Consider the following 6,000-nt stretch of genomic DNA (forward strand, 5'->3'; position numbering starts at 1 on the left):
CTACATGGATCGAATAACACGTTTGGAGCCTGATGGCTCACTATTAATAAAACAATAATTTGTGTAAATGTGTACGTGTGTTCGTGAATGCACTGACCAATTAGCAAACACAACTTAAGGGCATAACATACTATGTTGATAATAAAGTCTAAGTCTAGATTCAAAATCCTGAAATTATTCAGTTTAATTGCTGTTTCAGTATATTGGAAAAATTTCCCGTCAAGAACCACGGGAAAATCTAAAACAGTGCCTAAAAATCTTATATCAAGATCGTAATAACACTGATTATAATCTCACGAGGCCTAGTATCCAGAATCAGCAATAGATCATCATACAATGGAAACTGTTACAGCATTTTTTTTTATTTGTAGTGTTCTGTCTGACGACAGGTCCATATATTATGAACAGGATCCTTCCAACCTCTTCAGGTTGTCAGGGACCTGCTCATACATATATACATTCTTGGCAGAGATGATCAGAAGTGGTTTGCCACTGCCTTCTTCTGTGTGTGAGTGGAGTAATTGTTGGGATGCCACGGAGAAACCGGGGAAGCCCCCGGAGGAAAACTCCGTGATGCCTAGACCACGGCCTTGCCCAACACAAGTTATAAATTTGAGCACCACCGGGAATTGAACCCGGGACCCCAGGCTTACAAGGCTAGTGTTCTGACCGCTAGACCATTCCATAAGGCCCAAGATTCCAAACAGGAAACGATTAAACAACCAAGCTACCAAGACTTGCTAATTGTGAACATACATTTGACATGATTACCGCAATTTCATTTAAAGCTCTGAAACAAAGTAAACTAACCTGTAAAATACAGAATAAAACACAATTTATAAGTAAGTTTCTTGCAGAAGTAAAGTAGCCTTTACCTATTACTGCAGATACAGACGTTTTAAGTACAGACGTGTTCATTATTCTGGCACTGAAGACACTAACTAGATCTCGAAACGCAGGGCAAAATTCTAGACCTTGTGTACTGTAACATACTCTATTGAATTACAAAGTTATGGTGATGAGGCTTGAATTAATTGAACAAGGGAAGTCTATTTGGGAATTCTCCAACGATTCGTTAAGAGGAGAACATTTAAGCTGATGAAGATGCCCGAGCATTGCTACTCGAGACACGCGCGGATGCTCAGAATCTGACACAAAACCAGCAGCCAAAGCCGCGATCTTGCTGACAGCGCCTGCAAAGCGGAGCTTTAGGCGGCAAGAACAAGTGAGGAAAGAGTATACACCAGTGCCGCGTAAACAGGACACATATACTGTGCGTGACTATACTTTAATGGCTTCGATAATTTTACTAAATACGAAACACAGCAGAGTCAGTCTTGAGAAGTTAACAGACACTCGGGAAGTCAAGAAATTATTCATTTTCAGAACCAGAAGGCCTATTGTCTATTTCACAAAACTTCACCACATTTCTCTAAGGACCATTTTAATCTTATGCCAGTCCTTCCGCCTTTGTCTAGGTCTTCCAAGTTACCGATTATCTTCAGGTTTTCTGACAAAAAATTAATCACGTGACGTATTATTTTATTATTTATTTAGTGTTCTGTCTGACGACAGGTCCGTATGAACAGGATCCTTCCATCCTTTTCTCGGACTGGGACCTGTTCATATACGTTCTTGGCAGATAATCCAGAAGTGGTTTGCCATTGCCTTCTTCTGTGTGTGAATGGAGTAATTGTTGGGATGCCACGGAGAAACCGGGGAAGAAGCCCCCGGAGGAAAACTCCGTGTTGCCTAGACCACGGCCTTGCCCAACACAAGTTATAAATTCGGGCACCGCCGGGAATCGAACCCGAGACCCCAGGATTACAAGGCCAGCGTTCTGACCGCTAGACCACCGTGGCTGGTACGTGACGTATATACCTGGATAATGTTAGTTTCTGTTCGTTATAACTAATTAACCGACTGTGTTCTTTACAGGATACCAGATAATGGACAAAGTTCAGAAATTCAATAATTGTAATATATAGGAAAAGTTTTCTCTGTTCTCCAAAAGCACTTAGAGTTCAAATCAACGTTGAAACAAATACATTTTTTTTTTGTCGGCGAGCGAGAATGTGGATCAGAAGTGTATGCCCCTTGTTGACTGCCGTTGCTATGGAAATCTTTAATTTGTTTCTCTGCATGTCATTTCGACCTGTTCCTGCAATATTTCATTCCATAACGAATGAGGCGAAAAAATAAGATATATTGGGCCATGTAACTTGTATCCATTTTTTTTGGAATGCATAGAACGGGTAGAAATGAGAGCTTAGAAACTTACATGGGCAAAATGGAAAGAAAGTTTCAGCCCAGTACATAATGAGGAGGTTGTAGTTCGTCCTCTCACCGAAATGCTATTAGGGCGATAACATCAGTTCGGAACTGGCGGGTAGAGTACGTGGAACTTCGTTAGCCACGAGAAATGCATATAAAAACTTGGTACCAAATATGAAAGGATGGGTTTATTGAAGAAATCTGGGCTTATATGGGACGACATATCAAAATAATCTTAAAATAAGTATGACGTATGAATGTGGGTTCGATTTACCCGGTTCGGAACAGAGGAATGGGACGTTGAGATCGCCACAGTAAATCCTCCAAATACACAAAACACCATATTTGCAAATCGCACTGAAAATAATGTAGGTATCCAGAAAATTCCGAAGAAATGTAACTTCATGTCTCCAAAAACTACTTAAAACATTACTAAAATTAACAGGTCTGTAAACGCGGCTACAGGTATTACAATTCACAAACAGGCCAACACATTAATTGTAAAAAAACGTTCATGATTTATATTGTCTAGGTATTGCTAGGGATAGTGACGTAAATAATATATTTGTTTAAAATACAAAACGTATTACGTGACAATGTTATTGCACTAAATATTAAATTATAGGCTACTTTATTTCATCACTAAATAAGCTAATTTTTAAATGGGGTATTATTAAAATTTATTATTTTATTTCGTGTTTTTGTACTTTTAGCGAAAACTGCTTTTAATTTAAATTTTGAGTATCTTATATTTCAATAGTGGTGTATTTGTTACCACTATCCAGTCCAAATTAAATTCATTATATCTGAAAGAGCGAACTGACAATAGAGTTAAATACTGAATACAACTCAGATATCAATTTGGTCTACTAAAATTCTTCGAACAAAAGTGTCGCTTCTTTCCGAAATTCAGAATACGAACAACATATTTAGAGTACATACATAATCCGGCCCATTAATCAGTGGAAAGTTCCTATGGCAGACCGAAACGTACGAAAATTTCAAGGAAACGAACTGATAATGAAAGATTAATTAATTCCTATAGTACGTGAAAATAATGTGAGTAAATATTTGGGCACCAACACGTGTTCGAGACAGCTTCGTACGTTCTGTAATGTTGAATGAAAAATTACAATTATGACTTTTGAGGGCGAGGTAAAATGTGGTCGTGGCCTACTTTAAAATTACACCTCAGAAATTTACTTGTCGGGATTTCCAAATCTCAAGCAGGGCTCGGGACGATGGCATCCTACATGAAAAGCAAGAATGCTAATTTCCCGATTCGGAAATTCGTCTTGAGATGCATTCCGCAACCCATTAGATTAAGCATTGTTGGTATATTATTCAGCATTCAGTTGTCTTGGTGACTGAATGCCGTTTTAATAGAACGAGAAGACAAAGGAATATACCCGAGTGACTTCCAACTTACCAGAAGTGGCATTTGCTTTGCTGTGCTGCGGGAAGTCTGAAGTACGCAGTTTCAAGTTTGTTGAAGTGGTCTGACTGATGTAGGCGGAACGGCTGTGCAGTAATTGAATTTCCGAGCTTAAAATCGTCAGTAGGTGTTTCTTCCACAGACCCTTGTGTTTATGTTGAGTACCCTACCTCAACACGAAACAAATAGGGATAATAATAATTTTCTTAACTTCTCACAAGAACGGAACGTTGACACATCCGCGACATTTTTTACTTGCTTTCTGAATAGTATATATGGAAATCCAGGGGCTTCCCCGGTTTCTCCGTGGCATCCCAACAATTTCTCCATTCACACACAGAAGAAGGCAATGGCAAACCACTTCTGGATCATCTGCCAAGAACGTATATGAACAGGTCCCAGTCCGAGAAAAGGATGGAAGGATCCTGTTCATATGGACCTGACTTCAGACAGAACACTAAATAAATAAATAAATAATAGGGTAGGTTAGGTTAGGCTAGGTTAGAACGCTGGCCTTGTAATCCTGGGGTCTCGGGTACGATTCCCGGCGGTGCCCGAATTTATAACTTGTGTTGGGCAAGGCCGTGGTCTAGGCAACACGGAGTTTTCCTCCGGGGGCTTCCCCGGTTTCTCCGTGGCATCCCAACAATTACTCCATTCACACACAGAAGAAGGCAATGGCAAACCACTTCTGGATCATCTGCCAAGAACGTATATGAACAGGTCCCAGTCCGAGAAAAGAATTTAAGGATCCTGTTCATATGGACCTGTCCTCAGACAGAACACTACAAAAATAAAATATATGGTAAAGTAACTTTCAGAAATATAGATAATACGTATACAGAATGCATTACAATTACAATTAACAAAACTGGCCTTGTCCCAGGAAAACCGTATAGTATTTTGTAAGTGAAAAAAGAATTGTAAAAACATTTCGCTTCTGTGTGACGAAACTACGCCTAGGCCATAATCCCGTCATGTAAAACAACTGCATCTTTTTCTCAACGGGGGCTAAAATATGCAATCTGGAACAATCAGACGAGGTATGACACAGAAATTCAACAGTTTCCTTGCTCCTTGGTCCCTTAGCAACGCCATGATTATAATGTGTGATATGTCGCTGGCTGTCAATGTAAATACAGTAATATCAGAGTAGCGCAGTAGTAAGTAAACAAATCCCCCAGGTGTAATCCCGTAAAACATATACCAGAGTTTACCGTGTAATTAAATCTATTATGATACAGTATCACGGCGTAACCCGGAAGATACATTTCACATCCCCCATCCACCCATCTTGTAGTCTACTTGAAAAATCACACAAAATAATTGTAATGTCTGTACTGTTCAGTAAGTAATATTAGGGAATGGCATTACGGAAAAATAAGTTGGTGGAACACGTAGCACACATGTCTGACCTGACTGAAATTCTTCGTGTGTTTCCTCAGTCCCTCGAGGCAAGTATCAGGACAATAACTGAAACGAGGCCACAGATAATATTTTTTTATAACTCTTCCGATACATTACACAGTAATCATTCTGTCACTACACACAGTTCTTGACAGCGTCGTTAAAGAAACAACAAATATACCTAAATAAACGAAAGCCAATTTCTCGAAAGCGGCCTGCATCTTCAACATTTTCTACTGGAGGTCACAAACACAGAATACTTAAATGTAAAGCACAGCGCACGAAAACTATCTTACGTCTTCATTTCAATATGGACATAAGTTAATTTTACAAATTATGAAAGAATATTGAAACCTAGCAAGCCAAAACTCGCGACCCACCACCTGACAACCGCTGTTTTGTATGTATAGTAAGTACCCCTACTGTTACAATCGTGTCATAGAAGATGATATCTCCGAAAACCACAAAGGCCAAAATTTGAATTCCATTCACGAACAATTTAAATCTCAGTTTCGTTGTAATTATGGAAATGGGTCTAATTGATCTATTAATATTGATCTTTCGATCTGTTTGACGTACATAGACTTTAATCTGATTTGCATATAAATGAGAACTCTCAACTGTGGGCGGATATTATATTATGAAAAAGAAAAAAAGACGAGGGGAAATTGTTTCAAAATTTCGTTCTCACTCACGGAAGCATGAACGTAGACAAACAGACGTAAACATAGACGGACATGACATTTTGAGGTTCTTACGGCAGTGAAGATATCGATGTTGTCCGTCTGCGTAGTAAACTTCTGTAGACGTAGTTAATAATGGTCCGGAAAGAACATCACTCCGGCTTCCAGATACACCAGCCTACAAAATATCATAATCCAAAA

This window comes from Zootermopsis nevadensis, unplaced genomic scaffold, assembly GCF_977971745.1.
Source record: "Zootermopsis nevadensis isolate Lab colony 2312 unplaced genomic scaffold, Znev_1.0 Znev_ptg000032l, whole genome shotgun sequence".
In the NCBI taxonomy this organism is placed as follows: Eukaryota; Metazoa; Arthropoda; class Insecta; order Blattodea; family Termopsidae; genus Zootermopsis; species Zootermopsis nevadensis.